Source organism: Chlorocebus sabaeus, chromosome 14, assembly GCF_047675955.1.
Source record: "Chlorocebus sabaeus isolate Y175 chromosome 14, mChlSab1.0.hap1, whole genome shotgun sequence".
NCBI lineage: Eukaryota > Metazoa > Chordata > Mammalia > Primates > Cercopithecidae > Chlorocebus > Chlorocebus sabaeus.
Window position 1 is genome coordinate 78899716 of NC_132917.1, and position 22845 is coordinate 78922560.

A 22845-nucleotide genomic window follows, 5' to 3' on the forward strand; every position below is an offset into this window, starting at 1 on the left:
GCCAGGAAGGGCTCGATCTCCTGACCTCATGATCCGCCCGCCTCAGCCTCCGAAAGTGCTGGGATTACAGGCGTGAGCCACCGCGCCCAGCTGCCAGTTTCCTTTATAAGTGTGCAAACTGAAACCAATCCAAGTATCTTTCAACAGGTATATAAACAAGTTGCGATATAGTCATACAATGGAAAACTCCTCAGCCGTAAAAATGAGCAAAGCTCTAATAAACACAAGTACATGGACAACTCTCACAAACCATACAATGAATGAAGGGAGCCACGCAAAAATAGTACAAGTTATACGATTCGATTTACATAAATTTCTGGAACAGACAAAACTAATTTGTGACCATAAAATTCAGAATAAATATCATCTATGAGATGGGGCAGAAATTGACTAGGAAATGTTGTGTGGAAAATGTCTAGGGTTGATGATGGAGGGATCTGCGTTGCTTACTGTATGTATCAGTCAAAGTGTGTTGAATGGCTTAAGATTTGTGCATTTTAGGCTGGGCACGGTGGCTCAAGCCTGTAATCCCAGCACTTTGGGAGGCCGAGACGGGTGGATCACGAGGTCAGGAGATCGAGACCATCCTGGTTAACACGGTGAAACCCCGTCTCTACTAAAAAATACAAAAACCTAGCCGGGCGAGGTGGCGGGCGCCTGTAGTCCCAGCTACTCGGGAGGCTGAGGCAGGAGAATGGCGTAAACCCAGGAGGCGGAGCTTGCAGTGAGCTGAGATCCGGCCACTGCATTCCAGCCCGCGACAGAGCAAGACTCCGTCTCAAAAAAAAAAAAAAAAAAAAAAAAAAAAAAAAGGTTTGTGCATTTTATTCTATGTAAAATTAACCTCCAAAGAAAACAAGAAATACATATTGAATTCTTGTTAATTCTATTTATGCTAAAAATATTTAAGGTGAAATGCTATATTAGTTATCTATTGCTCTGTAACAAATTACCCCAAAATGTGCTACCTTAAAATAATAAACATTTTTGGTCGGGCACGGTGGCCCATGCCTGTAATCCCAGCACTTTGGGAGGCCGAGGCGGGTGGATCACCTGAGGTCAGGAGTTCAAGATCAGCCTAGCCAACATGGTGAAACCCTGTCTCTACTAAAACACAAAAATTAGCCTGGCGTGATGGTGGGCACCTGTAATCCCAGCTACTCAGGAGGCTGAGACAGGAGAATTGCTTGAACCCAGGAGATGGTGGTTGCAGTGAGCAGAGATTACGCCACTGCACTCCAGCCTTGGTGGCCGAGCGAGACTCCATCTCAAAAATAATAATAATAATAATAATAATAACAATAAACATTTTTTATATCACAGTTTGTATAGGAGAAGAATTTTGTATCAGCTGGTTGGTTCTAGCCCAGGTTCTTTGAGGAAGTGGCAGTCAAGGTGGTAGCAGGAGCAGTGGTCACTTGAAAAGTAGACAGGGATTGGAGCATTCTCTTCCTAACTCACTTACATGGCTGTTGGTAGGAGGCCTTATCATGAGGGTTTCTCCATAGGGCTTCTTGTGACATGAGAGCTAGCTTTCCCCAGAGTGAGCAACCCAAGAAATATTGTAAAAAGGAAGCTTTAGTGCCTTTTAAATCTAGGCTTAGAAGTCACATGCCATCATTTCTTCCATATTCTACTGATCACATACAGAACTTTGATACAATGTAGGAGTGGGCAACACAAGAGCGAGAATATCAGGAGGTAAGGATCATCTCAGCACTGTCTATCATGAGGGTAGTTACATCTGCAACTCTCTTTAAATGTTACCCCAAAACGATGGATTAGTAGATGTATAGATGGATGAATATATTGATAGACACAAGATAAGACATGTATTACAACATATTAACAACTGTGGGATCTAAGTGGTAGGTATATATGTGTTCACTGTACAACTCCATAAACTTTTCTATATGTTTGAAAGTTTTCAAAATAAAATGTTAGGGAAAATTACTTAATTCTAAGGAGATATGAGAAGGCATGGCTTCCTCTAAGTAGGAAAGGTCATCAAAAGGAAGAGTTCAGTCTAATTAGAAGGCAGAGTTGCTAAAGGGTGATGGTTGAAATGCAACATACATGGTTTTGCAGGGGCCAGCATTGGAAGAAATGTTTGCACTGGGTTTCCAATGCCTGAAAGGGACTCAGCATAGCCACACCATCTACCCCCAAAATATTATGGGGGAGAGCAAGGTATTTCTTATGGATGTTGGTCACTCAGATTGTGGCAGAACAGAAGCTTCTTTGGAGTTTGTATTCAAGAGAAGGCAGTGATGACCTGTGTTCCTGTGAACTGATATATGAAGACCAGATGGGAACAAGCGGCATCTCAGTGGATGCTCATGCAGATTAAGGTTTGGGATTGTGCCTATATTAGATACAGAACTATACCCACTCCTGAATTCAAGCACAATTGCAAGGCCAAAAGAATTGGGTTCGTATTGAGAAAGGGGGTGAAAAAGAATGGTTAGAAACACAGAAAATTATAATTAATGGCCAGTGATTTTCTCTGGGCATTGGTGTCTTAAATAATTTTGAGTATTTTTAAACTTTCAAAAGGGTTAGGAATTATTTTTCTATAATTGTCATTAATACTAACAATTAAATTTAAGAACATGATCAACAATAATCGTACAGAGAAGAAAATATCCTCACTTATACATGACTGTGTTATTATAAAAATGGTTCTTTTCTCAAACTAGTGTGACTTTTCCTCAAAGGGTATATTTCAAAGGACTTTTCTTAGGAATACAAGTGCTGTTATCTAAAGCACAACAAACAATGAAGTGCAACTCCAGGGTCTGTGTCTCACTCAGTTCTTTTTTACTGTTTGGAAAAAAAGAAAAAAAAAGTAATGTAAATCATTTGATATGATTAAATCACATACTAATAGGGACAAATAGAAACTAAAACGCACCACATGCACCCACACACGGGCTCAGCGACTGAAATGGGAAGAAAGGCGTGCCCAGAAGAGCTGGAAAATGGGGAGCAACAGGCACAAGCTAAAGGCAGTCATCTGACTTTTGTTCTGGCTGCCTGTGCAGTCCCTGCCTGTGCCCTACCTCTACAGCCTCTCTGCAGTCTAGACAGGTATCTTGGCAACAGACAGAAGAAAGAACCATATGCAGACACAGCAATTTACAGCAATATGTACTATGTACGGGACAATGTGGAAATTTGAACTGCCCTCTAATGTTTAGCAAATTTGGTGAAATCTGAATGAATGTGGGGTGCTGGTGGTGGGAGGGAGAGGATGACTCAGACTACCTCTCAGAAGCCAAATTTAACTCCAAGAGATCTGTCTCTCACCCATCAAGGAATTCAGAAGGGTTTGGTTACCTTGATCTTATGCACTTTGGGAAAGCATAAACATCAAATAAAAAACAGCAATCATCGAGCTTGTGTTAAAGCCATCATTTACTTTTTAAATTTTGTTCATAGATTATCTTCTTTTCCTAACTTTCACTGTTTTCTTTTTCAAGGGACCTGTGTCCCTTAAGAGCAAATAATGGAGCCTCAGAGGTTACCCATTTCCTACACCACCCTTAAGGAAGTGCAGAGCAAGCTGGGGAGGAGAAGGGCAGCCTGGTACTGATGGGAGAGCAGTGTGCCCATGCGGTTGAGAGGCAATTCAATCCTTAACTTGGTTCATCAGTCTGCTCACAATCCGTAGCCCTGTGAGGATGGTGATCTGCGGATGTGACAGGATTTCCTAGAACCCAGAGGGCATGTCCCTGGAATAACTGACACAAAAATAATCCTTACTAATTAAATTATTCCATAATAACATAAAAAAGAGCACTATTGTAGAATCTTGAATTATTTTGTTTGTTAAAAGGTAAACTCTTTTTGTAACATGAGTAAACCCCTAATATACTTTATTTGCATATTCTAGCTTCCAGATACTAGGATTTCTTAAAACAGGATCTACCTGTACTTAATGATACTGGTTGCCACAGGCAATTCCCACCTCCTCATTGCAAGACAAGAACAAGATCTCCCAAGGAGCATCCCAGCTATGAACTCCAGTGTCTAAGGACACATTAAGGCAGCTGTCTGTTAAGAAGACAAGCAATAAAATATTCTATAAAGGCACCCAGTTAAATTTCCAATTAAAATGATTTAGTGCCTTCATTTTTTAAGTTTTCCCAAGGTTTGTTGATGACTAAAATTATGTAATGACTCTTTCAAGGTTTTAAATCTGCTAATTAATCTCTGCACCTTTACAATAACCCAGAGCAATAAAAGGCACAATGAAAAGGAGTAGAATAATGTACAAGTGGATTAACCCTTGGAAAGCTGATCTCTTTCAGTTTTGCTTGCTGGTGGTTTAAAGTGGGTCAGGATATCACATGGCCACACAGGTAATGGGCAACCTCAGAAGCAGTCTCATTGGATGGCAGCTGCGTCAGAACTGTTTCTGCTTCTACTGCAATCCCTATTGCAATGCCTGCTGCGTGCAAGCCTCTGCAGTTCAAAGTACAAGATGAGTGGGGATGTAGGGAAGGCAGAGACACTGCAGAGTCCTGGAGGGCAGAACTTCCAGAAACAGTTTAGTGAGTGATCCTGGGAAAGATCAAGGGCTGAAACTCTCTAAGTGGGACCCATGAGACCACAGTCTGTGTGCTGAATGAATGCAATGCCAAGTGGAAAGTCATTGTTGTTACCAAACCGAACTTGGATCTGCACACCTGAAGCAGCAAACACTGACATTGAGATTGAAGCTAGAGAAAGTAGGGCACTTACAGCAGGGCATCAAGCAAGAAGAGTTGGGTAGCTCATGCTTAAGACCTGAACTCCCCATTGGCTCACAGGTAAGGGTTTTTAAAGGCAAGGATGCAAAGGTTACAGGTAGAGTCATAAATCAATACATAGAAGCTATAACATTGGATTGACTTGAAAAGGTGAGACATCTCAAAGTGGGGTACCTACAGGTCATAGGTGGATTCAACGATTTTTTTGATTTGTGATTGGTTAAGGAGATGAAGCTTTGTCTAAAAATTTGGGATCCGCAGAAACGACTGTTAGCTCTGGCTCTTGGATGTGACCTCCTCCAAGTCCCTCAGGAAGAAATTTAAAACAAAGAACAGCAGTCAGGGTTCAGTCCTCAGATCCTAGTTCCCTGAGGTCCATGGGCCATTGAATCCATTTAGTGGGGGTCTGGGTTTCTGAAAAACAACTTAGGGACATACGTTAAGATGTTATCTTTAGTTTCTACAGGGAACCAAATATTCTCATGACTCTAACTTCCTTGGCTATTGTTTTAAGCTACTATTACCTTCTTGTTTATCAAGTTGTTCATTTACTTCTCAGGGGTAGCTAGGTGCCTAAAATTTCCATTGAAGAAACTTAGAATTTTCCTTTATTTCCATGCTTTGGGATGGTGCCCAGCAGGCCCCTAAAAGAGGTACTTGCTCTGTTAACTGGCCAAATAGGTCTGAGGGGAAGAGAGAGAGATACCTTGGAAGGAAAGAAAAATCTGTATTTGTGACTTGAAGCTAACTTGTACCCAAAGGGAATGTTTCTTATCCCCAATTAGGCCTCAGATGTATTTACTCAACTGTGTTGTTGTTGCTTACAAAGGGTAAATAACTGTGCCCGTTACTTACCTATTATCTCTCAACTCCATGCCACTTTCTACATGTTGTTCAGGATGCTGGGTCTGGAGCCTGCAATCTGTATTTCCCAGACTCTCTTTCCAAACAGACTCTCTCTTTAGGGTCTGCCAATGGAAGGTACTAAAGGAAGAATGAAATTGGGAAATAGAGGAGGAGGAAACTCCTTTGCATTTGCTAATTCCTGGCAGCATCATTCAAACAGCAGCAGCAAGCTTCTTGTAGATGATTCCTGATGAGAAGCAGAGCTAGGATTAAGACTAGGTTCTGTTTGGCCTCAAATATTATGTGCTTTCTCTAACCATACACTACCTCTGTGGTAGGAAAATTAGGAGAGAGCAACATTAGAAAACTTTAAGAAGGATTGATTGGGGGAGTAGTTAGCAGAGGTCCATATAGAAAGAGAGATCTGAGAAGAGGCTGCTGGAGCTGGCAATGAGTAGGATCCATTATGCAGAGTAATGGAGACCATGAGAGGTGGAATCGTATGATTGCCCCATGATCTTTGGCCCCTGGTGTTACAGCCTTGAGTGCGGATTAGAACCTGTAGTTTGCGTTTGGTCAACAGACTATGGCAAGGTGAAGAGACTTTACAAATGTAATTAAGGCCCTCAATCAGTTAGCCTTAAGCTAACCAAGGGGTAAATTGCCCTGGGGGCCTGATCTGGTTAGGTGAAGCCTTTATAAAGACTGAAGCATCAGAGAGATACTCCTGCTGGCCAGAAGCAAAAAAGCAAACTGCTATTGCAGGTGAACTATCTATGAAAAGTGGTAAGGTAGCATTTAGGAGCTAAGGATCTCATTACTACAACTGTAAGAAACTGAATTCTGCTATCAACAACATGAGTTTGAAATAAGTTTTAAAAAAAATCTCAGATGAGACAACAGCTCCAGTCAACACCTTGATTTCAGCCTGATGGAACTAAGCAAAGGATCCAGTTAACTCCTGATTCCTGGAAACTCTGAGGTAATACATTTGTATTGTTTTAAGTTCCTAAGCTTGTGGTAATTTGTAATGCAGCAATAGAAAACAAACACAGGAACAGAAGTCAGATTTCAGGCAATTATAAGTGTGCACGCACACACACACATACACACAGTGCTCTTCCAGCTACTGGCTGAACAGACTCCTGATACCAAACGAATCCATCACTAGGAATCACGCTGTCATTCCCCACCTGCCTGAAACAGCTTACTGCTAACATCCCACACTCACACTGCATCCCACTAGATAGCAATCTCATTCTAGATCAAAACTGGGTTCATATGCCCTTCTGGAAGCTTGTATTAAATTTCTGGTTATAACCTCTGTGCTCCAGCCCATGTTCTTTTCACTACGTCTTTAGGGGAAAAAAATCCAAAGAAGCATCTGAATATTTTTATTATTATTTGACTATACACAACAGAGAGACAAAAAGAGTTCTTTAACTCAATTAGGGCATAAGGACTTTTGACTAAACAAAACAAAGTAAAACCTGTGAAAAAAGAAGCAGCAATAGCAACATGCAAACCAAAGGGCACCATTGTAATTGTTAAGTCTTAGCAATTGAAATGGAAATTACTGGTGTTCATGAAGTTTTCCTATGTGACTGGTTACTTTGTTTCCTTCCTAGGCAGTACTTTTCATGTAGGCAGTGAAGTCAAAAGCATCCATGACAAATTCTCAAGCGGATACACAGATACCCCTATAACAAGCAAGCGGATACAGAAACTGGTAGAATCATTATATTCAGCTGAGTTGAAACTCCTTAAGAAGGCAATCTAAATAACCTTGTCACATCCATTCTCCACACCTTTCCTTTGGCAAGTGCTCCATGTCCCCGTGAAGCCTCATTTCCCCATCTATTGCCAAAGGCCACCATTTCATATCACACATCAAAGCGTGAGAAATGTCAAGGTAATGAAAACTGACACCGTGGCAAAGAGAAGGTGAGTCACAGCCATTGTGGGGAAAGCTGGGTCAAGGTCCTGAACAAGGCACTGGATCATCCCAGCTCTCCTGTAGCTGTGCTCACCCAAGAGCAAGAGCTGGGCTCCACAAACACAAATACACCTCTGGAATAACAGCCACAAGACACAATTTGTGATTCAAAGTGAATCCAATGGCAAGACAAGCAAAGAAGTTTCTATATTCAAAACAAAAAACCGCCTTTGTCCTCTCAAGTGACATTATGCATTCAAAATATCCCTGGCTTAACTTAATAAATGGACTATTTAGCTGTTACCCATGCATCTGGACAAACTTATTTAAATATTTCTCAAAGAAATGTACATGTTAAATCATGAATTTGGCTTTCTAGCCACCTCTTTCAGAAACAGAGTCATAATTAAAGACTTGGGGAGTCTGAAGACTTTGCTTCTTGTGCGGATCAAACACAGATATACATTGGTCTTTGGCCAAGTCACAGAATTTCTTTCTTTAGTTTTCAATCTCAAAAAGTGAACTCTATTTCAGACCTTGAACTTTTTCTAGCCCTACCATCAGGGATTCTCTTTTGCAGAGTTATGTTAGCACATGGTCCAAAATGGACACTGGGACTAGTGAGGTAGTTTAGGTTATCAGAGATGGTCACTTGGAATTTACTGATTTAAATAGTGAACTCATGGGCTCTGTTAAAAAATCTCTTAATGGTGCACAAAGTCATTGATGAGATGCTTATGTAGCTCGAAGGGAACATAACTCTAAAAGAAGAATACCTCTTAGAGTAAGAAGGTTATTGTTCTTATCTAGAGTAAGTCTTACATCTGATTGAACATATAGAGGTCATATCTGGAATAAAACAGTGTTGCAGCAAAACAGGAATGGAGATAGAAAGCTAACCTTCGAAGGAGTAATATGCTGATAAAAGGAGAGTCCATGACAGCCCTTTCATTAGTGTTTTCTGCCAATGTTGTTATTTGGTTCCTTATAAGGATTATAAATAGTATCAAATTTCTTATGATGATACATTCCATTCCTTTGTCTCGTTTGGTTGCAATCCACAACTCCACATCCTTGGCACTGGATATAGAACAAGGCACTGGAAAGTGCTTCATCCCCAGACATCTGGACTAACTCACTATTCCTCAGTTCTTTACCCTGTGCATAATCGATGACTTCAGAAGTGCCAGGCACAGTCGAGATCGCCACATTCCTCCCAACTCTGAGTTCGTTCCTCTCATCAAGCACCAGGAATCGTTGAACAGGAATCAGGTTCTCTACCATAACTCACAGTAATTACTACTCTCGTTTATCTGGGTTCTCAAGTATTCCATTTGCACTTGCTTTTGTAGTTCTTTCTCCAGAGCTATGACACTACTGCACTGCTGAATGCCCCTCACCTCCTCCATCCACAGCAATCTACCTGCTACTAAAGCTACTATATCTTTTACTACATCAGTCCACTCTTTTCTGTTTTTCCTCTTGGCTCACTAAACTTTCTGTGTTTCACTTACATGAATATATGCGATTTCTATTACATTTTTTCAGCATTGGACAGAAACAAAGATGAACATCCTAATATTTTTTCTTTCTTTCTTTTCTTTTCTTTTCTTTTCTTTTTTTTTTTTTTTTTTTTGAGGTGGAGTCTTGCTCTGCCACTCAGGCTGGAGTGCAGTGGCATGATCTCAGCTCACTGCAATCTCCACCTTCTGGGTTCAAGCAATTTTCCTGCCTCAGCCTCCTGAGTAGTTGGAATTACAGGCACCTGCCACCACGCCTGGCTAATTTTTGTATTTGTAGTAGAGACGGGGTTTCACCATATTGGACAGGCTGGTTTTGAACTCCTGACCTCAGGTGACCCCCCCGCTTCAGCCTCCCGAAGTGCTGGGATTACAGACATAAGCCACCATACCCGGCCGATATTTGTTCTTTAAATTAGGTTCAAGCAGGCAATCTCAGGTATTTGCCTACATAGTGGAAAGGCAAGCTGAGGGTAACATGAAGAAATCAAAAATGATATCAGGGACAAGTGTTTTCAGGTGGCACCTAAAATGACTGCTACCCAAGCAACCTTATAAAGAATGGAGGTCACACAGATTGATGGGAATGAGAGTGGAGCGTAGGGACCGAAGAAAACCAATCAAAGGTTGCTTGTTACAAGCTGCCAAAGCTGCCTGGGTTAAAATTCTCTACTAGAGAGTGTTTTACCCCAACACAAGGTGTTCATAACGTGCAGCTAGAGTGGATAACTATTGAGTCACCCAGACTGTTGAAAATCCTCATTTAGGGGAATTCAGAGTACGTGTAGAAAGAGACTGAAGAGTCCAGCTAGAGACAGCACAGGAAACAGCTCTTGGCAGCTGATTTTCTTTTTTTGTTCTCTTTATTATTTCACAGATTTTACTAAAATGGAGTTTCAACAACAAATGAAATGAAGCTTTGGATATTTTACCATTACAAATATTTGACAGTCTTTTATTTTTCTAACTTGTGGAAGCAGGTCCAAAAATCTGTTTCAATTCTTATAAATCTCATGTTTGAACTTGTCAAGCAAACCAGCAAAAACATACCCAGTAGCTGAGAGGGATGTGACCATAGACATAGTAAAAATTACAATGATCCCAAACGGTATATACTCTGTAATGATAAAACATGCGAAGGTTACACTTAATTGAGTAAATCATGGTGAGTGACTATAATGCTTAATTGGGTGCATTTGATTTCGGTTTTTCTTTGCAATAGCTGAAGATAATCTTCTAATTTATGACAGCATTTGAGAAAATCTGAGGCTACATAACAAAACAAACAATGGGCCAACAATTAGCCTAAGGATAAATGTTAAGGAGGGGATAAAGCTATTTTGTACTCCTTATTTATGTTGCAAGTATCTGGAGTCAGTCCTTCATTGATTAATACATATTCCCCGTTATTCTCCCAGACCCTTGCTATTCTTTATCAAAGAATAACCTACAAACCCATTTTATTTATTTACATGTAGGACCTATATAATCTCAATTTTTTTTTTAAGACAGAGTTTCACTCTTGTTGTCCAGGCTGGAGTGCAATGGCACGATCTTAGCTCACTGCAACCTCTATCTCCCAGATTCAAGTGATTCTCCTGCCTCAGCCTCCCGAGTAGCTGAGGCACCCACCACCACGCCCAGCTAACTTCTTGTATTTTTAAGTAGAGATAGGGTTTCACCACATTGGCCAGGCTCGTCTTGAACTCCTGAACTCAGGCGATGCACCCACCTCAGCCTCCCAAAGTGCTGGGATTACAGGTGTGAGCCACCAGGCCCAGCCCAGCGTCAATGTTCTAATCTAGGAACTGGCAAACTACAGTTGGCAACCCAAATCTGGCCATAATCTGTTTTTGTAAAAAAAATTTTTATTAAGACACAGCTACACTTTTTCATTTGTGTAGTGTTTGTTGCTACTTTCATACTATAATGGCAGAGTTGAGTAGTTGTGACAGAGACCATGTGGACAAGAAAGCATAAAATATGTATTACCTGTTCCTTTGCAGAAAAACTGCCAACCACTGTTCTAATCCGTTCTGGACTTGCAAATATAACTATTAACACAAATCACTCATCAAAGTCCTTGTTCCTCTAAGCATACTGGGATGTCACAGAATGTCAAGAGAAGGGAAATAAGGGTCCTCCCTGGACAGTCAAAGATTAATGGGAAAATGAACGGTTTTTTTTTTTTTCTTATACAAAATACTCAGTTCTGAGGTAAGTTTCATCTGTATCTCAAGTTGCCCCTCCAGACACTGGAATATTGATAAAAAGTTACATAGGTTGCCCAGCAATACGAATGTATTTAATGATAATGAACCGTATACTTAAAAATGGTTAAATAGTAAATTTTATGTTCTGTATTTTATTACAATTTACAAAATATATATAGAAAACTGGAGCTCCACAGTCTTTACCTTCTTTGAAATTATCCCGGGGACCTGATACCATAGCAGCAGACCATTCTGGGACCACTAATGAAGTGATTACGGAAATGAACAAATTCATTTGATAATCTGTAGTTACAACTAAAGTGTACATCTAATTCACCAACAAAAAAATCCCTGTGTTCCAGGATTTTAACAGCTAAAAAATGAAACAAATTAGATAAAATAAATAAATGTGTTAGTAGACACAAATAATCAAAACTGACACAAAGTAGAAAACCTGAATAACATATATCTATTAAAAACATTTAATTTATAATGTAAAAAACCTTCTCATGAAACAATGCTTGACTGATACGGCTTCTTTGGTGAATTGTATATACATTAAAAAAAAAATACTATAATACCAATAGTATACAAACTCTATTGAAAAATAGATGAGGAATACTTTACAATTCATTTAGTAAAGTCAGCATTATCTTAATACCCAAAGGCACAACTAAACAGAAACTATAGTTTACTATCTCTCATATATATATGTATATACACATATACACAAAAAAATTCTTAAGAAAATGCTAACAACTTGAATTTAGTGATATGTTAAAAACATAATCTATCATGACTTAGTGGGGCTTATACCAGGTATCTAAAACTAGTTTGATATTTAAGAGTTATCAACTTAATTCACCATATTAAAAGAATAAATAGAAAGACCATCTAATTCTCTTAACAGACGTAGAAAAGAATCTAACAAAATTCATTATGAATTCATAATAAAAACTCTAGAAAAGTAGGAGTAGAAGAGAATGTCACCTGGTAAATACAATCTAAAAAAAACTATAGCTAACAGAATACATAATAGTGAAAGATCAAAAAAAAAAAAATGAAGAAGGAAGCAAGGATATCCACCCACGTTATTCTACTCAAGATAATATTTTTTAAATTACCCTAAAAATTACAAAGCGTTTTTGAAAAACATTAAGGTTGTAAATAAACATAGACATACACCGTGTTCCAGACTGACAGATTTATTATTGTTAAGATTTCAATTCTCCCCAAATTGATTCAAATATTCAACAAAATCCCATTCAAAAATCTCAGAAGGTTTGTGTAAACAATGATGAGCTAAAATGTATATAAAAATGAAAATGACCCAACAAAATTGGAAGACTCACACTAGTTAATTTCAAAACTTATCATAATGCTATAGAAGTCAAGACTGTCTGAATACAGGTATATGTATAGAAATTGAACTGGACACATATTGTCAAGAAAGGCGTCCCAAAATTCCAGTTGATAAGTGACAATCTTCTAATCAACTGTTGCTGTATAAAATCAGAGAAAAAATAAGCTCTGATTCTTACCTTACACCATACACAAAATCTACCTCAAAATAGACTGTAGTGCTATTTCTATGAGCTCAAAAAATAAAAAGTCAAAAAAAATACATAGAAGATAGTATCCATCAACTTAGTACAGGAAAATACTTGTTAGACCTCACACGAAAGACAAACAAACATGAATCCTTTAAAAAATACTGAAAATTCCAAGTTCATAAGAGTTAAAAATGTTTTTTCCTCAGACAATACCATTGAGAAATAGGTAAGACAGAAATTGGGGAAAAAAAATTGCTTAACATCTCTGACAAGGAACCTACAGCTTCTCTGACAATATAATAGACAGGAAGTTAGTTCAACTTTACAATGACAACTTTACAATGAGACGATACATAACCCAGAATTAAGAAACAGACAGAACATACCAACAGACATTCCATCAAAAAAAGATAAGCAAATGACTATTAAGGACATGAAAAAATGCTCAACATCCTTAATTACAAAGGAAATGCAAATTAAATTCATAATGAAAGACCTCTGCAAACTTACTTAAATGAATTAATTTTAAAAATTATAAATATCAAGTGTTGGCAATGATGCAGTGCAATTGGTACTCTCATACATTGCACCATCTCATACATGGTGGACATGGAATTTAGTACAAATATTTTCAAAAATAGTTTAGCTATGCCTTATAAAGTTAAACATACATGTAAAATATGACTCAGCCATCCCATTTCAAAGTGCTTACCTTAGAGAAATAAAAACAAAGATCAACACAAATACTTCAACACTTTATTCATAATAATCAAAAACTGGAAATTACCTAAGAGTTTATCAGCAGGTGAATGGATAAATAAATGGTGGTAAATTCATACACTGCAATACTATTCAGTAATTAAAAAGGAACAAACTATTAATACACACAAATGCATGAATAAGAGCCAAAATATTATGCCAAGTGGAAGAAGACAGATACAACTGAATACATATGCTCTGATTCCACTTATGTGAATTTCTAGAACATGTAAAATTAACCGATAGTGACTGAAAAACAGATTACTGGCTACCTAAGGCTGAAGATGAGGGTCAGATAGACGAATAAGAGGCATGTGGGAAATATTCGGGTAATAGAAATGTTCTGTATCTTTACTGGACTAGTGCTTACAAGGATGGGTAGTGGTTACACAGATGTATATATTTGTCAATCTCATCAAATTGTTCACATAGGTCTGTTTTTGTAACTTTAGACAAGTTGTCCATTAGTCACAAGTATGCTTAAGCTACTCTGTTTGCAAACAGACATGTTTTAATTATGGTAAAATATACATAACAGTTACTATTTTAACGATTTTCAAATAAACAATTCTGCGGCATTAAGTACATTCACATTGCTGTGCAATTGTCACAGCTATCCACCTCCAGAATTTTCCATCTTCCCCAACTAACACTCTGTACCTGTTAAATACTGACTCCCCTTTCTCCATTTTCCCCATCCCCTGGCGACCACCATTCTCCTTTCTTTCTCTAAGAATTTGATTACTTAACATACCTCATATAAGTGGAATCCTACAACATTGTCCTTTTATGACTGGCTTATTTCACTTAGGGTAATTTCTTCCAGGCTCATCCATATTGTAGCATGCGTCAATTTTCTTTTTTTAAGGCTCAGTAATATTCATTACACACACACACACACACACACATCCCCCACATTTTGCTTATCCATTCATCTGTGCATGGGCATATGGGTGGCTTGTATCTTTTGTCTATTGTAAACAATGCTGCTGTGTACATGGGTGTACAAACACCTGTTTGAGTATATCATATTTCATTTTTTATACATCCAGAAACGAAACTGCTTAATCATATGGCAATTCTATTTTGAATATATTGAGAAATTGCCATACTGTTTCCATAGTGGCTATACCACCAGAAATACACATATGTTCTAATTTCTCCACATCTTTACCAAATTTGAATACATTTATATATGTATAGATATTATATACATGTAAATATATTATACATACTTATATATCTATGTATAGTTGCTATTATGGGTTTCAGATAGTATCTACTTGTGATTTTGATTTGCATTTCAGGTGGTTAGCATCTTTTCATTATTGGCTATTTTGTGTATATTTTTAAAAAAACATACATTCAGATCATTTTCCCATATTTTAAGTTGGTTTGTTTGAGCTTTTTGTTGTTGAGTTGTAGCAGTCCTTTATATATTCTGGATATCAATTCCTTGTCAGATACATGATTGATAAATATTTTCTCCCATTCTGTGGATTGTCTTTGGGTTGCCTTTTCACTCAGTTTGAGTGTCCTTTGATGCATAGATTTTAATTTTATCCAACTGACCTATTGTTTTTATTTTGTTGCCTGTGCTTTTGATGACACATCCAAGATGTTATTGCCAAATAAAATGTTGTAAAGTTTTTACCTTATGTCTTCTTTTAAGAATGTAATAGTTTTCAGTCTTGTATATGGGCCTTCCTTCCATTGTGAGTTAATTTGTGCATATGGTGTAAGGTAAAAATCCAACTTATTTTTATGTGTGAATATCTAGATTTTCTGACACCATTTGTTGCAGAAAAAGACTACACTTTCTTCATCATATTTTTGGCAGTCTTGTTGAAAATCACTTGACTATATATGCAAGGGTATATTTCTGGATCTGCATTCTATTTCATTGGCCTATGTGTCTGCTTTTATACCAGTTCCACAGTGTTCTGATTACCATAGCCTTATAGTAAGCTTGAAATCTGGAAGTATGAGATGTCCAATTTCATTTTTTTTCCCCAAGATTGTTTTGGCTATTCACGGTTCCTTGAAATTCTATATGAGTTTTAGGATGGATTTTTCTATTTCTGAAAAAAAAAAAAAAGTCTTTAGGATTTCTAGAGAGATTGTGTGAATCTGTAGGTCTTCACGCGGTATTCACAATTTAGCAATATTAGTCTTCCAATCCATGAACATGGAATGTAGTTCTAATTATTTGTGTTTTCTTTAACTGCTTTCAGCAGTGTTTTGTAGTTTTTAATGTAAAGGTCTTTTGCCTCTTTGGTTAGGTTTATTCCTAAGTATTTTACCCTTGTTGATGCCATTATAAATGGAATTGTTTACTTAATTTTTTAAAATTATTTGCTTACTTTCAAATTGTTCATTGTCACAATATAGAAACACAACAGATTATGTGTCTTGATTTGCATCCTGCAAATTTGCTGAATTTATTTATTGATTGATTTATTATTTCTAACAGTTTTTCTATAAAATATTGGGGATATTTTAATATAAAATGTGTTACCTGCAAACAACGATAATGTTATTTCTTCCTTTCCAGTGTAAATACTTTTTATTTTTTTTCCTTGCCTAATTGCTCTGACTAGGACTTCCAGTACTATGTTGAATAGAAGTGTCAAAAGCAAAGCATCCTTATCTTGCTTCTTAGAGGAAAAGCTTTTTGTCTTTCACCATTGAGTGTGATGTTAGCTATTGGTTTTTCATATGTCTTTTATTATGTTGAAGGAGTTTAGTTCTATTTCTAGTTTGTGGAGTGTTTTTTTAATCATAAAATGGTGGTGAATGTTGTCAAATGCTTTTTTGCATTGAAATGATCATGTAGAGTTTTTTTTAATCTTCTTTTTTGTTAAGGTAATGTATGTTACATTTATTGATTTTTGTATGTTGAACCATCTTTGCATTCTAGGAATAAATCCCAGGTAGTTATGATATATAGTCCTTTTAATATGCTGTTAAACTCAGTTTGCTAGAATTTTGTTGAGGATTTTTGCATTAGTATTTATTAAAAGATATTGGTCTATACTTTCCTTGCAGTGTCTTTGTCCAGTTTGGCATCAGGGTATTGATGGCCTTATAGAATGAGTGAGAAAGCATTTCTTCCTCTTCAAATTTTTGGAACAGTTTGACAAATATTGGTGATAATTCTTATTTAAATATTTGGTAGAATTCACCAGTAAAGTAATTTGATATTGGACTTTTCTCTCTTGAAAGATTTTGGTTATTAATTCAGTCTTTTTAGTAGTTTTAGGTCTATGTCTATTTAGCTTTTCTATTTTTTCATGATTCAGTAGGTTGTATGTTTCTAGGAATTTGTCCATTTCATCTAAATTATTCAATTTGGGTGTACAATTATTCATAGTACACTCTTAAAATTATTTTTATATTTCTGTAAAATCATCCCCTCTTTCATTCCTGATTGTAATTTAAATCTTCTTTCCTCTGAGTCAATCTGGCTAAAAGTGTATCAAATGTGTTCATCTTTTCAAAGAATTAGCTCTTGGTTTTGTTGATGCTCTCTATTTTTTCTCCATTTTCCATTTTTATTTATTCTTTCTAATCTTTGTTATCTTGAAAATGTTTGTATAATGTAAAATTATATCTCAATATAATTCATTTTTAAAGTTAAGAAATTATCACATTGTCATTCAATAACTGTACCTAGCTCAGGTTTTGTAAAATACTGTGTGTGATTGTGTGAGTGTGTGAGTAAATGAATGAATGAACAAGTGAGTAAGCACCTGGCTTGCCATTTAAAAATAGGACTGTTTCTCCCTCTCTTCTCAATGGCAAACAATTTGCAAGCGGCCTTGCCTCATTGGTTAATATAACTGTTATTGTTTATATTAAGCAACTATTAAATGGCATGTACTACTCTAGATGCTTCACAAACATAACATTTCCTCATCCAATCCTCTTTAATGCTGGTGTTACTATCTCCACTTTGCATATAGGCAGAAAAATGAGATCTGAAGTGACATGTAAGCGCAAGTGGCTAATATATGCCAGTGTCAAGAATCAAATTCACTCCTGTCTGATACCAAAGCTATATTTTTTTCCATTCTACCTTTTCTGAGTTTGGTATTTCAAGGAATAAAATATCTAGCTATATGACTCAGTCTCAGGATTTAGAGAGATAGATACAGGTTACTTTTTGTGATGCAGATTTATGACAAGATTCCCAGAAATGTAGTATAACACACAAGTGTGACCTTATCAGCAGAAAAATCACCTTAGTTTCACTAGACCACCATGTTTGGGAAGTGGGAAACCTTTCAGTGTTACTCAACACAACAAATTAACCACAGATGGCCCACTTCCTCTTTGTTTACCTAGAAAAAATACTTCCTCAAAAACAGGCTTCTACTGTGTGTAATGATGGCTGCCATTCAACATGCAATTCCTTTTTGGGAGGAGTTAGTGCTAAGCTGCTCCATTGGTGACTGATTTTTATCATGCCAGTCAACATATGACTGCCTACACAATCTAAGTTACTCTGGTTTTGATATCCCGGGATCCACCTTATACACAGTGCATACTGCATGAATTATAGAAACTAGACTATGGGAATATTGACAGTTGCTTCATTTCTCCAGAAAAGCCACATACCTGCAGCTGTCAAGGGTAGCCTGACCAATGTACCAGGTCACTAGTTCAACACTTCTGGAGAGTTGAGGGCACTGATCCCCATTCTAAAAGATTCTCAACACAGAGAACTAGAAAATATCAGAAATAAGAGGGTATTATCAATGTCCCCTGAAGGGATTCATTCTATTTTTGTAAACCCCAATTAGTTTCTTAAATATCTAATCCATCATGCAATCAGAATAGTTGTAATCATCTATTATCAAACTGGAAGAAAATACTATTTTTTACACATAAAGATATCATTGTTTCTTAAAAGCAGTAAATGATACATGCCTGATAAGCAAAACTAATACATTTGTTCAGAGGATTAAGCACTTTGAGATGGATTGTTCAGAGAAAGTTTTGTGGGACGGTTCCAATGTAAAATGGGACTGGGGAAAGCATAACATGAAACGCAGAGTAGTATTTACAAAGACAAAGGAGGTGCCAACCTTTGAGGCTGGTCATCTAATCCTTACACATACCTCCCCGCTCAGGATTTAACGACTTCTAAAAACTGATTCTTGCTTCTCTCTGCAAGTGTGAGACACACATTTCTACCACCATTTACTAGCCAAAGGATTCAGGCAACTCATGCAACCCCTCTGCACTTCAGGTGATGAATATATGAAAAGATAATCACATCTGCCAGCAGCTGGAGACTGAAGGATTACGTGTGTACAAAAGAAGAAAGCACAGTGCCTGGAATACAGAAGCCAGTCAACAAAAGCATTTCCTTTCCCTTCACCTGTTCAGAACTTTTGTTTTTCTTTTCTTTTCTTCTCTTCTTTTCTTCTTCTTCTTCTTCTTCTTTTTTTTTTTTTTTTTTTTGAGATGGAGTCTCTCTTTCTCACCCAAGCTGAAGTGTAGTGGCATGATCTCGGCTCACTGCAACCTCCACTACGGCGCTCAAGTCTCAGCCTCCTGAGTAGCTGGGATTACAGGTGCCCACCACCAAGCCCAGCTAATTTTGTATTTTTGGTAGAGATGGGGTTTCACCATTTTGGCTGGGGAGGTCTCGAACTCATGACCTCAGGTGATCCGCCTGCCTCAGCCTCCCAGAGTGCTGGGGTTACAGGCGTGAGCCACCGCTCCTGGCTGAACTTTTCTTTTCCTAACACCAATGCGTTGTAAATGAATGGGAAAAAAGATAACGGGGTTGCAAGGACGCTTGAGTGCTAGTCTTGCCTTTACCACATAATGAGGTGGGTGGTCTAGGGTGGATAATTTTGGTTTGCCGCCGTTGCTTTCTCTTCGAAATGAAGAGGATAGCCAGGAATTCCAAGATTCCTTCCAGCTTATTCGTTCATGTCTTTGCATTGCTGAGCATCACCCCAGGGATGTTTTATCATCTCAGGCAGTGAGGAACTGGGATCCCTTGCGTTCCCCTAGCACCCTTTCTATTAACCCGAGAGTGTGCTGGAGGATACTGCTTTTCTGGAGAGCACACACTTCATCTTGGGCGGCTCTGACACAGGCACCCGAGTGGTCTCTGGCAGGACTTGGCAAAATCCGCCCTAGGAAATGGCAAGGGCACCGAGGACCTGTGAACTGGCAGGGCCATGTCACCCCAAAAGACAAGGACTCTGAGAGGAGTTACTTCACCAACACTCCACAGCTGTGTGAAGAAAAATAGAAAATGGTTGATGAATTTCCACTTTCCACAGAGCAAAGAAACAGTTTTATGTTGTTTCCAGCCTGAGCGGGGGCTTTTCATGAACAAGGAACTCTCCTCCCACAGGTGGGGATACACTGCCACCTGCTGGTCCTCTGCTTCTTTACACAAAGGAGAACCTTCCCAAACCAATGCAATGGTGACTTTCTCGGACAGCATACTTAGATACATCAGAAAATATTGATAGTTACTAATCTATAAATTGTGAATGTCTGATTAAATGTTGAGAGTATTGTAGAGTTAAAAGTTCAAGATAATTCCTCTGTGTATACTCAAGGTCACGCAACTAAAAGAGATCTTGACTAAAATTGGCAGCCAAGATTCTTGAGGCTTCCTTCAGCAATTCAGTAACTCATTTACGTGCACAAGGAATCTTTTCACACGTAGAAGTATTTTCAATACATTACATCATGTGGGGTTGTTAAAAAAATCTTTACACTTGGAACTTACTACTTAGTATTTATATATATGCCACATGAAAGTAATACAACTGCATTCTTGTTTAACACTTTTGGCATTGGTTTTCTCAGTAATTCATATTTTTCCTTATTAATCCACACCACTAGTCTGTGTGATTAATCTTTTACTATTGGAATGGTGCAGAGGTTAAAAGTTAATACAGATATAAATGGAACAAGCTCAGAAATTTTATCAACAAAGTGGTTTCGGGCTAAGAGTTCAGGAACATTTTATTTGAAGTGGCTTTTGTGTTTCACTGTCACAGATGGTGTTATTTGATTCTGGAACCTCAAATTATTTTAACACATCCCACCATCCCAATGTTCAGTGTATGCGATTGATATGTGTGTCTACCCTGGCAAACAATACTTAAGAGTGAAGTGCCAGTCTTCCCTTTCCAACTTGAAGTTTGGTCCACAATAAAAATGGCATATAGGTCATTATGTAAGCAAATCATTTAGTTCCACATTGTGTTAAATGTTTCCATTTTGAAGCTAGATTTTGGCTTTGGCTTTGCGTAACAAAGGGTCCACTGAAATGTTATATTTGGCTCTGCAGGTGGTGGGTTATTTCATCCCTAGAACAAGAAGAAAAAAATCATGACATTTCTAGCCAACAAGGCTTTAAAAAATATTGATATCCAGTCTCCGATCACCCCACTTCATAAGCCCAGTAGGAGATGAAATGGAACTTACCCATCTTCAAATCCCCCTCCCCTTTGTGTGCTCTTCCCTCTCTTAGTACAGTATTCTCCAAAGTTATTGAACCATAACAAAGTCAGACTGATAGATGCTTCTGACATGGTGAGAGGGGACCAGCTCTTTCAACAACCTCACATGACAGGAAATCCCACTTCCCCCAGAGTGAAACCTCTACGTGTCCCAACAAGACAAGAACACTCTCAGTGGATGGTCAGGCTACCCATGGGACTCATTTTGTATATATTGCATGTACTTATATTAATCTTCTGATGTGCACCAGCTCTTCATTTTCAAGACTAGGCTGCCTGCTCTAGTTTGGGAGGCAGTGCAGGGGGAAGAAAGTATCCCCAGCTTTGGAGACAGGAACATGAGGTTCCATGCCCCTTCTGTTACTTATTGTCTCTGCAGTCCTGGAGAAATAACTTGGCCCCTTTAAGCCTCCATTTCCTAATTCATCAAATGAGGATCACATTACCCACCTCACACAGTTATTGAATGCACAACAATAACTTTGGTTACATGCCAAGCACTGTGCTAAACACTTTATACGAATTAGCTTACCTGATGACCACAACAACCTCTTTATGATCATCTTCCCCATTTCACAGATAAGGAACCAAGACAAAGGACAGATTAAGCCATTTCCCTCAAGGTCTCAATGCTCAGATATGATAAAGCCTCATATCAAAGCAGATCTGGCTCCAGAGTTAGAGCTCATCTTGTGACATGGACTCTCAGCCCAGATAGTGCCTGGCAATTAGTATATGAGAAATAAATCACAAGCATTTTGTTAGCCAAGCACACAGACCAAGTTTGTGACTTTGCCATCACTCTTTGACATTGTGTTCTATACATAGAGGGCTTTAGGCATTATGTGCTGCTTGCTCATTTTAATACATATTCCAATAACACATGTATAAATATGCCTTTAACCCAAGAGTTTCCTTGGGTTGCTGTCACAGAGTACCACTAATGCTGAACAGCTTAAAACAATTGAAACATGTTGTCTCACAGTTTGGGAGGCTGGGAAGTCTGAAATCGAGGAGTTGACAGGGTCAGGTTCATTTGGAAACTTGGTGGTTTGTGGGCAATCTTTGGCATTCCTTGGTTTGTAGATGCTTCACTCCAATCCTCCATCATCTGTGTCTGTCTTCACATGGATGTATTCTTATAAGGGCAGCAGTCATATTGGGTCAGGGGTCAACCCTACTGCAGTATGAGCTCATCTTAACTAATTACAACTGCAATGATCTTATCTCCAAAGAGGTCATGTTCTGAGGTATCAGGAGTTGTGACTTTAACATATCTCTGTGGGGAAACACAGTTGAACCCAACAAAAGAGCCATCTCCCCTAGCCATATCTGGATGATCTTAAGCAACTGAAACCAGATGATAATGAATCAGATAAACCTGAATTTAAGCTAAATGTGCGTTTTAGGGAAAGATAACGCAGTGACTAAGGTTCAGTTTCCTTATCTGTTAAATGAGGATATTTACAGCACCTGCCACAGAGCTGATATGATCTGTAAATAAAACAAAAAAGATATATGAAACACTGAGCACCATGTCTGGCACATGGTAACCCTACAGTCCTACTAGTTGCAGGGGACACATTATGCCTGGTGTCTTCATTGGGAAGCACCTCTACTGAAATTGCTGTATCCCCAGCTTTTCTTCCAGCCTCCTTCTGCTCTCCTTTGAAAGACAATGAACACCCGCCTACCCATAACAGAGTCAGAACAATCACTCTGATTTAAAAGTTAGAAGTTTCACTAGGTTAGCATTTTCCTT